This window comes from Pieris napi, chromosome 1, assembly GCF_905475465.1.
Source record: "Pieris napi chromosome 1, ilPieNapi1.2, whole genome shotgun sequence".
Lineage (NCBI taxonomy): Eukaryota > Metazoa > Arthropoda > Insecta > Lepidoptera > Pieridae > Pieris > Pieris napi.
In genome coordinates this window covers 13616329-13631613 of record NC_062234.1, presented here as the reverse complement: position 1 = coordinate 13631613, position 15285 = coordinate 13616329, and the positions used below count along the sequence as shown (strand labels likewise).

Sequence of the window (15285 nt, the reverse complement as noted above, 5' to 3'; positions counted from 1 at the left end):
AAGAGGACTAATGTGTAAAACTGTCATTTTAACTAATGTTAACACGATATTATTAGACTAATAGGCGGAACGAAGTTAGCCGGGTCAGCTAGTAAATAAACAAAGACAGCTGTTACATTCATTAATCAAACAAATTTCAAACGTGGTTATTGAAATGTAGACCAGTATTCAAATCGCGCACCGGGTGAAGCAAGTTCGTAAGTAAATTAGATAATCGACATTGACAGAACTATGGGTTATTAAGCGGACAAGGCTCTGCTGTTACCGCATCTCGCCTAGGGCCCATTTGGAGCCTTGGGGTTTAAGTGGTTATGCGCAATAGAGAGTCCCACATAACCCTTCCGCTCTAAGCAGTCGCGCTCCGGATGGATATGCGCAATGCATTTCCCCAAGTAAAAAGACTATGATGGTTATGGTATGGTTGTTAGAAGGAGGATAAGATGGAAATAAATAGATAGAGAAAAGAATTTTGACTACCACAAAAACTTGAACCTGCATCTTAAAGGTCAGCATAATACATTAGCAAAGATTCGTTATATATGCAATATTTTGCAGTCTTAAAGTTCCTGATTGAAGTTCGAGGCTTTTCTAGAGCACCTACATATTTTATTTGGTCTCAAAAGTTTGAGGCACAAAATTCCTTTCAACCATGCCTTTTCATTAATATTTGATATAGTATTTCTCATATCAGTACGTTAAACCCGCTTAACCGTGGTTAAACTGACAACGTCACTTAATCGCCCAAGTCGACCCAAGAAGTCACCCCTTCTTTAGTCTTAGGGCCTGCTATTTTGAACTAATTAAAAATATCCCTACGTAATGTTAATATATTAAAAATAAAAATATGATTAGCTTTTTATGTTCAAGTGTATTTCAAATAGAAATTCAATTTATTAAATTATATTTTTTTTATACTCAGTCGGACACCTCGCGTACGAATTCGCAGGCATCAACTTGTTATGAATATGTTTGAAAAATTATAAAATAATATTTTTATATTATGTTAATTACCCTCGAACTGTTGTTAATTCATATCATATCTGAATTATTGTAGAGATTATCATAAAATTGGATTAAAATTAGTTAAATCTATTTATTAGCTTTACACAAAAGATTATGTTATAAATTAACCACTTTGTGTTTTAAATGAGAATAAATAGAAATGGCCATGGATTTTTTTATTATTACATTATGATATACCAAGTTTACTGATTTGAGGAAGCACTGGGCGGTGAATGAACTTTCTTAGCTTCCAATTGCATCTCAACTTATTTCAATCTATATTAAATGGCTGAAGCAAACGTAACTCTTAATGAACGACTCCGAGTACTATTCGACGTTGATTAAGACTCATAAAAGATCTTTCTTTACCTTTAGTTAGGATTCAATTAGTAATTTAGTTCCGTTTTGCCAACAGAGACTTTTATTTCTTTTATTTTAAATATACAAACGAATGAACAACCAAATGTCAATAATGGCCTGCGTATAAGAGTTTTCCATCTAAACTGAAAATATAAAATTTAATCGTGGGAAAATTCAATGAATATTCAATTAAACCTTTCAGCTTAGTTGAATGGAGTTTTCGTTTTTGTAGGCGAGGTACCAGGCTTGCATGAAGTATGCAGAGCACGTTAACTTCTGAGAGAAGTGACTCCAGGTCGGATGCAATATTGATTATTAGCAGGCGCAAGACTATCGTTTTAATGGCGCCAAGACGAGTAATACTTAAAATCAAACCGGTTAAATAATACTAACAAATAACAATGTAGGCGTAATTTGAAAAGCATACCGTTTATTTTAAGGAGCAATGGGCGCACGCTAATATGCTTTGAATTATATTAGCGTAGTAAATGTATGGCACTGCTATAGCACATCACAACAAACCACTCCATATGGAAATTGTAAATAGAAATTAGAGAATCATAAAGCTTTTTTCGATTATTTAAATGATTTGCAAACAATTTGTATGACTCCAAACATGGCGATTAAAAAAAGTCGCGGACAGTTTCTTGCCAGTTCTTGCCCGGTCTACGCCGTAGCGAACTGGTAGTAAATGTAAATTTAGAATCAATTTAACATCTTTTCTGTTGACGTTCATACTTGGTTACATATATGAATAAAGATATTTTAATTCGAGTTTGACATTTGAAGATGCACAATGCAACTGTGTCTTTGATATTTTTGCTTATAAGCAAGTGGTCAGTCTTCTGTGTCTGATAATCGTGGTAATATTGAAATGCCGCTATCAAGCATTTGTTATTTGCATAGAGGGTAAATTCATTGTTTAAAGCCGAGATTCAAACGTCAGACGTCGTTAAGTTAAACCACTACTCATTATGAAAAGTCTAAAGTTATATTTTGACTCTCCTTGTTAACTGATAAGTATCTCCTAACAACTATGTTAAGTATGAAGGTTACAAAAGCGATTCAACTATGCACTCAAAGTAAATTCTTGAAGCGAAAGTTACGAGGTAGAACTTGTAATGCAACGACAGGCACCGTAATCCTTAATATTTACTGCATATAAGCAATATACGTTTACGAATTTTAAATTGATTTTCGTTATTTAAAACTGCAAGCATCTGAATGAATAACATACAAAAGAATCACGAGTCACGACATCCACGACAGACACGCGGCACCGATCACAATCGAATGTCGCACCATCACCGCCACCACCACAGTTCGCCGAAAAATATTAAGAAAAAAAAATTTAATAATATTATTATTATTATTAATTGAAAACTATATGATGGATGGATGATACATACTACATAGGTTAAAATATCACATATGGATGTGTATATTTAATGTGTGATATTTATTAATAGTTAGTATATCAAATAAGCAGGCATGTACCAGGCAACCATAAAACATGCAGAGGGTGCCAAGTAACGCGTAATGTATAGAATTTGTTTAAATTGATATATCACGCATATTCTATCAATGAATATTAAAGAAGATAATTAGCCTAGCCTTTGTGTGACGCATGCATAATAAAGTCTAGCATATGGTATCGTCTCTGGAGAACTGCCACCTGCCACTAGCTTGTCTTGATCGATTCAACATAAGTTTTCTATTAGCTTGTATGTACATTCGATCAACGTGTGTTTTATGCGCCTTTCACAACGCGATGACTTTTTATATAAACTGAGATTTGTTTAAAGGAATTTTATCAATGGATCAACAAACACAGAAATCATGTTTTATTACAACATAACAAATAGGCCAAAACAATAGACCTTAAACTTTCTAGTTCATCAAAGGTATCGAAATCAATCAGTCTTTCATCCGCATGAATGTCGGTTAAGTGGTTAAATCGGAACAAATAGCTTTTGTCTCGTGTTAATCACAAAAGATGAATTGGAGAGGATGGTTACAGAACTTGACTCGGATAGCAGGATTTTCGGTCTTAGAATGAATGCCGTGAAAACTAAAGTAATGAATTCCAGAAAGGAAATAATACTATTAAGCACTAATTTGTAGCTAAATTTAAGTGCAAATGGGCGGGGCCCACGGCAAGAGGAACAGAAATGTGGAGCAAGAAAGTGTCAAAGAGGAAGATAATTTAGAAGGTTGATAGACTAAGTAAACGACATGAACATGGCAGAGAGTGTAGTGCCGACATGAACACTGGGATATGAAGGAGACCTTGCCAAAAAGGGTACACAGATACCTAAAAATAATGAGATAATATATTTAAGAAAAATGGTCTTCGTTTGAGGCTCCTTCACGCCTAAACCACTGATCGTATCGACATTTAAATTCCAACGTTCCTTCATTTTTTATTGCTGTTTTACTTTTATGAAAAATTTAATTCGCCCAGCAAAGCGGACAGGAAACGGCTAGTAGAAATATAAATGTGTTTAAATGTAAAAGTATCTGAAATAAGAGGCTTTGTACAAGCCCATGAACTAGTCCATAGTTCTAGTAGTTCTTGTAGTCTATTATTTATTATTATTAATCATAAAATAACTGCGATTATTCAGCAAATAGTACTACATAACAGCTTATGCATTGACGTAATTTTGGTAAGCAATACTCAGTGATCTTGGAACTCAAACTTCTCTAGAAACTTAGCAAGGTTGATCGGCTAGTTTCACTTCAAAGTCTAATCTGTCTGTTAGTCTGTTAACTTCGATGGATTGGCTAAACTTAGCCTGTTGTTTGTATGTCATTATCTACTAGAAATGTCTGAATGCTATCATAAACTAATGAGTAAGTAGAATAAACACGGGAAGAATTAGAAGAGGGCACCTCAAACAAAAGGTGAATAGATGAAATAGAAGCGGTAGCAGGAAGCGAATGGAGAAAGAGAGCCATGGACGGAGACAGTTGAAAAAGCTGGAGAAGGTTTAACCCGTAAAGGGATTCCGAATGACGGTATTGAAAGTAGGATATGGGATACATAGGATAACAAGATTTTTTTTTATAAAATGTACATATCAAATCTAAGCTATATTTCTTTTGTAATGATTGGAAATTAAACGGTCTTTTATTATTATTAAGTAGAATAAATCAGTGCAGCAGCAGTGTTGGCCTAGTGGATTCAGCGTGCGACTCTCATCCCTGAGGTCGTAGGTTCGATCCCCGGCTGTGCACCAATGGATTTCCTTTCTATGTGCGCATTTATCATTCGCTCGAACGGTGAAGGAAAACATCGTAAGGAAACCGACATGTCTTAAACCCAAAAAGTCAGCATGTGTCAGGCACAGGAGGCTGATCACCTACTTGCCTATTAAATTGAAAAATAATCATGAAACAGATTCAGAAATCTGAGGCCCTATAGAGGTCCGCCATTGATTTATTTAAGTAGAATAAATAAAAAAAACCCACAGCTTTGACTCTGTCGAGATTAACGGGGATATAACACATTTAAGAGAAACAATATTTTAATGGTTTGTGAGAAATTATATGCATATATACGTATAGGTTGTAATTGCTTTTTCTCCGTTTGCGATAGTTTATTTAAAACCGTTAATGTAAAACTATCAGAAAAAGCTTGAATGCATCCTGCGTTATTTTACATTGTTCAAAGTTAATGTTTAAATTCAATGAATCGACCTAAAAGGTTACATACTAGAATAGTACACCATTTAAAAGTTTACACAATATGTAATCTATTTTCGTCGTTTCTAAATCAATAAAGGCGGAGCTTTCAATATCAGAATGGATTTTCAATTAATACATCAATAACTTAAAATACTTTATTAATAATACAATAACAGATTAAAAAGCTTTTACTTACTTATAATCTATATTCGTAAACCATATCTCCCAATTCCCCCTCCCAATTTTATACATACAAACGTATAATTATAACACTTTATCATTTCAACTATTATAGTTGTGTAGACACTGATTATATCTATTCTCTAAGAAAAATACCTCAAAACTCCTAACAATAAAAAGTAGATACAACATTTTTCAACTATAACGGTAGTAAAATATGTAAGAATAAAAGCAACTTCGTAGCGAGCTTTTAGCTACGCCTCTACGGGTACGTGTCTGCGAGGGTCTACGATCTCTACGAGATACATGGCTATGATGCTACATGATATCATTATTACATTCGATGTACTGTTATTTCTCAGTTACGGAATGGTCTAATTATTTCGGGTACATAATTATGCGTTAATGATCCGAGTATTTTGTTTCGAAATGATATAATTATCGTTTATATAATTGACCTCAATATTACTTATGGTTCAGATAATAATAAAATATTATCAGCTGTTTCTTAGATGTAATAAATAAATTTCCCTAGGTCTAAAATCAGCACAATTTTCCCAAATTCCTTCTGCAATAACCAACCTAGGGGTTCAGGCACCTCTCTTTCGAATCCTTCGCGATTTTAACGAATTAAACAGCTGGATATATTCGGTAGTGGGCTGATCGGTTTTAAAGAAAACATTGTTAAGTGCCTATCTCGAACCTAATTCGCTGTTTTGCTGATAATTTTTTTCTTCTTAACAAAAATTTCTGGTATTCTATTGTATGCTTATTTTATCTTGTATATATATATTTTTAATGAATTTTCCATTTTTTTTGGAACAGTTATGTTTACTTAAATTGTTATACATTTTAGATAAAAGAGTTTGTAACATATGCCGCAGACTTAGTACTATGTATGATGTGGTTTACTTTAATTAATAAAACCTTATATTTCACGTTCAGGTCACACAAAGAAAACCATACTAAATTAAATGCAATATCACTAAAACAGTTATAATAACCTGAGTCACGTCAAGCCTACGTGGCCCACCTGACCGGGCGACACGACATATATAATTCACAGCAATCGATCAATATATCTTCAAAGAAATTATTATTAACGTACATCGGACATATTTGTCAAATAGTACATTGTTTTTCAGATGTTCAGTGTTCTCTGGGTACGTAAGGTACGACCTGGGACGGGACTAGTGCTAGACAGGCTATTTCTAATTAATTTGCGATATTTGTTTTAAAAGAGTACCGAGAGTTTTTTACGCCGGCTTTTTCTCTCGCCTACACCCTCTGTCTTCTTTGCCGATGAGTAGGGATGTCTGCCTATCCAAATTTAATGACGTGGAATAAGTGATACCTGTATCTTATATTCCATAATAAACATATTTATTTTTATTTTTTATTTACATGGTACCTAACGCCTGCGAAGTTAATGTACTCAACCAAAAACAATGACCAGTTGCAAGTTAAATTTTACTATAGTGCATTTTCGTTGGGATAACAATAGACTATAATTATTGTAATACGCAGGGAACACCGCGGGTAAAGATAGTGGGTTATAAATTATACAAGAAACGTTTCCTACGTGATCGCGCGAAACTGGATAAACGGAAATTCCTATTTACAATTTAAATTTGGAATTATATTTAAGTTTAAGTTAAATTAACATAAAAAGTACGACGAATTTTTTGCCAGACAAAAAACTGTTCTGAATTGTAATATTAGGTCCTTACATTTGAAAATGGCGTTTTGTCGTACTGGCCACTTTGACCTCAAATATGTCCTCTTTGGTTGGTAATTCCAAATTCAATTTCTTACAGCTTTCGTACATTTGCTTTTCAAAAACTATGCTTCATTTCATTTTTCCGTTTAATTTTTTTTCTTTGCGTCACTCTATTTATAAAATGGAAAACATTAAAAATATCGCTAATCGGGCAGCCGAAACCGCCAAACAGGTTTTATTGATTCCCGTCCGAATGTTTTTCTTAGTAAGAACTACCTATAAGATAAAAAACTACTTTTTGTTCCTCCCATACAAAGGACAAAATATAAGGACCTAATAATAAGTCTGATTACGTTATTTTTTCCTTTTACACGTGTGAGGCTCGAAGTATATTTTCTTCCTAACTTCCTTAGATTATATGTGGTCGCTATATATGGGCATTACTCAATGCATTCTTGTAATATCTTATTTTAGCTATATTACGAAATATTTCTAAAGAATTGCACCTAGGTCTTTAGTGAATAGCTATGAATGGGTCAATACACAATACGTTCATATGATGTAGATTGGAATTCTTACTATTGTGAGAACTTTCCGGCTTTTGTTGATGCTGAGTAATACCGAATATACCAAAGTTTTGCGAGATTTACTTTATTTTGTTACAACTTGAGTCGATATTGTTTGTTTTGTTTTGTTTCGCCTACTTTATATCGGTCAAGCCAAACGTTTAACTATCGTATTTATATCGTTTTGAACCTGAAATTGTCCGTATTATGATTTAGTTGTAAATATATAAAGTATATATAAACTAAATCAAAATAGTTTATAAATTATACTCAGTTCAGTACTAAGACATGATCCTACTTTGTGTAGTTGCACAAGTAGATACTTAAATAAATAAATATTCACTTTAAAACCTCAACTTACGGATGTATATATCCACGCACGACTCTCGAACTTAAAAATTAAAAGTGTCGAAAATTAATACAAATTATATATATTTTTTAATTTCTTTATTCGATAAGTAAGTAGTTAAGTTAAGTAGTAATTAATTTAAAAAATAGAACTTCTATAAGGTAATTCGCCATTCTCACTCTCTCTCACTCGGTCTCAATCACTCTCTCCCTTTTGTTCGACTAAAACGCTGCACATCTTCGTGACATTCCGTAAAAATTTTACCCTCATGAGCCTAAAGAAGTTTCATTTCGAAAACACAAACACGTTATTTCATATTTAATGATCACTGTCCTGTATCTATGTTACAATACCGTTTATTTACGTAGCACAGACATTTCAACTTCAATAATAATTTATAGACAGGGACTTCTATGACTATCCGAAATAATAGAACCCTTTTCTATAGAATTTACGGTCATACAAAAAACATAAAGAGCATTTTAATTTGGAATTAAAGGCCTGAAATATGCCGTGGCGTTGTCACTAATTACTGACCAGTGTTATCAACTTTCAACCTTGCTCATTACAAACAGTAATAAAGCAGCGCGGCCTACAATACGCAAGTTTACTCATTAAGTGACAACAACTTTTATAAGTAAAACATTAATGATGTGTTAATTTTAATGAATTGTTTTATATGAATGTAAGCTTCTTATATGAGCTTGTATAAATTATTTGCTTATTTCAGAATGTGACTGGGGGTTTTTTTATATGACAAGGAACAAATGTGCAGGATGCTCATGAGATGTTAAGTGATACCGCCGCCCATAGACACTCACATTTCCAGACGGCTCGCAAGTGCGTTGCCGGCCTTTTAAGAATTTGTACGCTCTTTTCTTGAAGGGCCCTAAGTCGAATTTGTTCCATAGCAGCTGATTCCACTCGTGCGCGACAATAACACCGTTATTATTCGTTGTAATAAAAATACCTATTAATTACGCAAACTTGTAGTAAAGTGATTTATTTGTAAATATATTATTGTTTTTGAAAGAGGCCTAATTACCGGCGAACTAATAGTATGATTTTTATATAGTACCCCAACTCAAACAACTGTCTACAACCAGTATATTCAGATAATTACTATGGAGTATCTTGCTCATTCTTCTCCATATGAATCTACCTTTTGGAAGGGACAACTAGAGTATTGTATTTAAATCTTTTAAACTTGTAATTTTGATTTTCAAGTGCTTTTTTAATAGGCCTAATTATTTAACGAACTATAGTGACGTATTTGTTAAACATATCCAGAAATTACTACTATACTTTCCCTAACATCGCGGATTACAAAACGCCCATACTCTTACGTAAAACATAGATTGACGTAATTTTTATTAGTGGGACGTCACACGTCAAGCTACCACGAAAACTATCCAATTTAACACGCGACCGAGGACGAGGGTAAACATTTGGATAACACAAATCTCACACATAGAACAGTCAAAAGCAGTATACACACTCGCACAAAACGTTAAGAGTGAATAGTTGTATAAATGCGTTAAGTAATTATTAGTATTCTTTTTTATAACGGGGCGCATACTGGCAGTAGGCTCATCTGATGTTTAGTGATACCACCACCCATGGACACTTACTGCCAGAGGGTTCGCGAGTTTGTTGCCGGCCTTTTATGAATTAGTACGCTCTTTTCTTGAATGACTGGTTCAGAGTCACATCAGTAGACAGCTGGTTACATAGTGGTGATTTTCTAAACTAATATTATGAAGGGGCAAGATTTGAATGTCTGTCGAACTCAAAACCAATTGAACCAAATTATTTCCCCATTTTATGGCTATATTATACGTGAGTACAATCCAAAATATTTTAGATATAAATATTGGCTGTGATGTGCACCAATGAACTATCTGTCAAAGGGCATATCAAAACTCGTGAGGAAACCGGAATGCCTTAAAAAAAGAAATTGTCGACGTGGGTCAGGCTTAGAAGGCTGACCATCTACTTTCTATGAAATAAAAATGATCAAAGAAAGGGATGTAGTCTGTAGCCAATACCCAATATATGGTTGTAGCGCCATTATTATTATTCATCCCTCTAAGTTACATATATTTATAGTATCAATAATTTTTCGTTCACTTTAAGGAACCTACGAGATCACTTACACTTCTTCGAATTTGATAGGTTCTTAGGCTGTATATCAAGCAGTCCATTGTTAAGTAATGCTAATTTAATATAGTTAGTTAGTATTTGTCCAAAACTAAAAAAAGCTTTTTACACGTTTGTAACGAAATATTACTTCGACATTTGTTGTCAATTATACGACCAAGAAGGTTGAATACCATACCACCATACATTCAATTCGGTACTTATAACAGGCAAAATTATTAAAAAATATTTATTATACATTCCTAACGGGACATAGAAATCTGACAGCCTCAATGGGTTGATAGATTTTTTTATATAGAAGAAATATTCAAAAATAGTAAAGCGAACAAAAACTAGGGAAGTCTCTAGTTATATTGAAGCCGTTCTAAACATAGCCATGTGTCAAATACGGCCTTCTCCAATTATTTATTTAAGTTACCAGGGCGCTATTTTTTTCAAATATATAGTATTAGGGATAAATAATTATCTTATTCTATTTATAAGTTCTAAAACAATGTGTATGCATAAAATTAAACAAGAAAATATGACATCACAAATCTTACATACATACACATCAATTATATTAGAACATAAGCAAGCTAGCAAGGGAAAAAATAAACAAACTACACAAAAAAAAAACTTAAAGGTCATGATAAATAAAGTTACGGTATGTGTGGTGGAAGATTGTTCTAAAATATATCAATATTTTCATCAATGCTAGCAATTCAGTTGTAAGAGCGAGATAGCCTATTCACTGTAGCAAATAGTTGTAGTTTATTCTGGTATTATCTCAAAACATCTCCTACGATTACTACAAGCCTAGTAAAACGGAAATAAAATTCTACTTTAATCAAAGACAACAACACAACCAAATAACTAAGACTATAGTAACTACAACTGGGAGTGCGCATGTCCAAAAATGAAAGGTACAAAGAAATACTTAAAGAAAAATGAAATACCATAAAGAAACACTACACATTAATTTGTAACCAAAATATAAATAATTAAAGAACACACGGTTATATTGAAATAGTCACGAAGATAGTCGAAATAAAATATTAAATTATATCAGACAAAATAGGAAGCTACTACTTTACAATAAGGTTCAAAATCGGATGTAAGGCATAGGAGGGAAGGTCAGCGATTACTTACTCAGTGGCGGCGCTGGGAACGGCTACACGCGAAGTGACATAGAGTTTATGGATTGGCGCCAATATTCAAGGCTCGGCTATCGTTGGTTGAGACTTCCCAGGCATATTAAGATTTGATAATTACGATTCCATCAGGTAGAGTTTCAATTAACCGATTTTTACTTCATCATAGCGTAAATGAATTTACGTAGACGTATTTATTAGTTTTTTTTATGTAACATAAAAAATATGTTTTTTTTTATTTGGATCACAAAATTAGGACAAACACATGATATAAATTGACATACATACAAAAATATCAAAAGCGGTGCCGACACGACCAGCGAAATCAAGTAGATACAAAAAACAGTGTTAAATACAAACAAATTTATTATGGAACATAAGATACATGTATCACTTATTCCACGTCATTAAATTTGAATTTGTAGGCATCCCTACTCTTCGGCAAAGAAGACAGAAGGTGTAGGCCGAGAGAAAAAGCTGGCGTAAAAAACTCTCGGTACTCTCTTAAAATAGGAAATCATCAAACAACACTTATCGCAAATTAATTAGAAGTAGCCTGTCTAGCCCTAGTCCCAGGCCCTTTTGTCAACAAGATAATCGTTATTGTATATTGTACATATGTTACACACGCATTTGTTATTAACCTATATTTAGAATACACGTGCGAGTTATTTATTTAAATAATGTTTAATATAAAAGGTAATATACGGATATTCTACGTACGTTGGCCAAGCAGTAAAATACGTTGGGCGGGCGGTTTTACCACTCCGTGTTGAAGCCTTGGGGGTAAGAGTCGCGCGCGCGCTCCCGAGACTCAATAAAACTTTCCCGCGTCCGTGAAGTGAAACCTTTCTATTTTTAAAATATACCGTATTTTTTTAATAGTTCACAGATAATCTAGTGCAAACTTTTCTCGTTGGAATAATCTGTGGAGGTGTGTACGATTTTAACATTTTCAAAGATTTTTAGATAATATTTTAAAACATGACCAAGTTTATTTAGTTTTATTACAATAAACAAAGGTACAAATACAGAAAATTCAATTACTTAAATCTACAATGATATAGTTGTAGCAATCAAATAATTCTTCAAAAAGTGAAATAGTTTTATTCTCTAATTGTAATATTAAAAATTTAATTTTAAATACGTTTTATTCATTTAAGTTTTATCGATATTAATTAAAACAAGTACATCATCTAATGAGTTATTACTAAGAATCATTTCAATAATTAAGTTTATTTTTACTGTGGTATTGCTTCGGGAATTTAAAATTCATATTATATTGGTGTACATGTTTTTTAAATAAACTCCTATTATCAGGTACATATCAGGCAAAAGCACTCCACCATGCCATTATAAATAACACGCCACGTTAATTCCCTAATGGAATAGTTAGGTTCCTTGTAGATGATTTCGTTGAAACGACATTAGAAAATCAAATATCTTCGTATATTTTTAGAAATCTTCCATTTTCAAATGCACAAATATATTTTCCTGCAGTGTATTCTTCCAATAAAATATTTGCGTATTAAGTATATCGCGTGAATTCTAATTCCAAGTTAACATGTACTGCACGAAATAGGAAGAAACATTTGACACAAATCACAATGAAATACAAAATTTAGAGTGTCAATAACACTGTGATTAGAAAGAAATACATAGTTAGATATTTTTCTAAAGAAAAAACGATATAAATACGATTGGCTAACATATAATCTAACATCTTTTAAAACTCTTCTACATAAACATTATTAGCCATATCCTATCCTGCTCAATTGTGACTTTTGTAATTATTATTCTTTTGTATTGTATCGCAGTTCATGAATCTCTGAGATTAGCTTTTTAGTTTTTTTTTATTTTCTTTTGTAATATTTTAGATTAAGGTTATTTTTATATGATTTGGTTATGCGCTTCTTGCACTTTATCCACCATATATTTTTTTTTAGTTTTTTCCTTACTAGGGTTGCCTCGAAGTGATCGCTTGTTAGCGGTAATGCCGTCCGTTGCGACCCTTAGAGGTAATCCCTTATATTTTTTATGTATTATGTTACACTGTATTTAATGAAGTGTAAATAAAAAAAAAATTTAAACATAGTTCTATCTAATAGAATTTCAAACGCTTTTGTCTGTAATTTTATACTGACATGAGCCAACCCACTTAGTTGATGTAATTTTTGTTCTTCCTCTATATATAATTTCTGATTTCCTATTTATAATCCGAAAGAAATATAACTATAGCTTGAACGTGCTTAACTCTCTAATGGCCGTTTAAAATCCCCATTACTACCCCTACCTATAAAGAGCTAAGTTTTATGACTGATACGCATAGTAATAGTTTTTTAGACATAGACATAACATTTATTACTAACGAAACACACAAAATAATAATATTTTAAGTGTGTAATGTGTGTGTGGTTGTAACTGGCCCTGGCTTAGCATTATGCGACGTGTTCAACAGTTCAATGTAATAATAATAGTAAAAAATTAACAGTGTAAGTAAAAAAAGCTTGGAAAATGTGTGTGTAAAAGTATATAGTAAATAATAAAATAAAAGTTAATAAATAAAGTTATTAGTTTTAGGTGTAGATCTCAAACAGTTTATTATTATTACGTAAAAATAAATTAATTTTGCTTTAACGCTTATACTGCTTTAAGCAAATTTACTTCCAGCATTTGTACTTGTATCTTTTAATTTAAAACTGATTATATAATACCATAACTTTTGTAACAAATTATTTCCACTTAAAAAAGAAAATCACTGGCGCTACAGCCCTTGGCCTTAGATACAATATCTAAGGCCTATCTATCGTGATGTTTTTTTTCTAATAGGCAGACAGTGTGTGAGTGGCTGGTAATGCCCGATGACTTGCCGCCATCACGATGTATGTATGTATAAATGCGCATTTTCACTTCGCATTTATTAAAATTTGCTCTTTGAATAATAAACTCTTATAATTAATAGGATTTATTATTACTTTGATTATACTTCTTCAGTGTTCAAGTTTATTAAAGATAGTTAATTAGTATGCTAAACGAAATTCAATAGAGTATCTAATGAATAACCGAAATGAGTTCCATTATCCAAAATACACTCAATATGCGGTCTGCGTTTTTTTTTCTAAATTTACTCTGAACACCATTTAATTTGCATTTTTACACGAAACTCAATAAAATGATGGTAATTAGAATTTTAACGTGCTATTCGTCGCCATTTCATTAATAATGGTGATGTTAATTGCTACCAGTTAGTGTCGACAACTTGACAGTTAAAATGGTGAAAATAAAAAAATACTATTGAGAGCTTAGTCACGTTTCTAGTAATGATTTACGGTTACCGTACGCGGGACTAGAGAAACCTTTCTTAGCTAAGCGGTGTATTTATAGGAATATAATCGGGGTTTGGATTGAAGTAATTTAGTAAACTATATCATTACTAGCGGCCCGTAACGGCTTCGCACGGGTGGACATTTATTTTTTAAAAATTTTGCCATAAACGTACAGGTAATGTTATCATCGTATAATATTAATACTGGCATTGCCATTTGAGAACTGGCAGTAAATGTAAAATTAGAGGCATTTCATATATATATCTCTTCTTTTTTTGACGTTCATAAGTGTACATTGTGTTACCTATATGAATAAATGGTTTTGACTTTGACTTATACGATACTAACAACACTCAACTGTTTTACCTTCCCGGAACCCCTCCAATCACACTTAAACTTTATGGTATGGTGTTAAAGTTCAAATTGATTTTTAACTATTATTATCTACGAATATTAAGAATTTGAATTATAACCTGTATATTCAGATAATTATTATTGAGTTTCTTGCCCATTCTTGTCCATAAGGTAGTTTTCCTGTTGGAACTAGAGTAATTTTTTTTAAATCTTTTAAACTTGTAATTTTGACTTTTAAAAGTGCCTTTTTAATAGGCCTAATTAAAATAAATGATTTGACTTGACTTAACGAACGAACGTATTTGTTAAACATATCCTGAAACTACTACTATACTTTCCCTAACATCGCGGATTACAAAACGCCCATACTCTTACGTAAAACATAGATTGACGTAATTTTTATTAGTGGGACGTCACACGTCAAGCTACCACGAAAACTATCCAA

At 32.6% G+C, this 15285-nt stretch overlaps 1 protein-coding gene and 1 long non-coding RNA gene across 4 annotated transcripts in view; one reads left to right on the top strand and one right to left on the bottom strand.

Annotated features, from left to right (window-relative positions):
• The window catches only part of LOC125048684 (probable beta-hexosaminidase fdl), a 94094-nt gene that overhangs the window by 7623 nt on the left and 71186 nt on the right, over positions 1-15285 (bottom strand). The gene's annotated exons all lie outside the window — the stretch shown is intronic.
• LOC125048725 overlaps positions 11957-15285 on the top strand; it is a 44108-nt gene continuing 40779 nt past the window's right edge. Inside the window, exon 1 of the long non-coding RNA XR_007116865.1 lies at positions 11957-12094. This is a non-coding gene — a long non-coding RNA (uncharacterized LOC125048725). The remainder of the gene's footprint in view (positions 12095-15285) is intronic.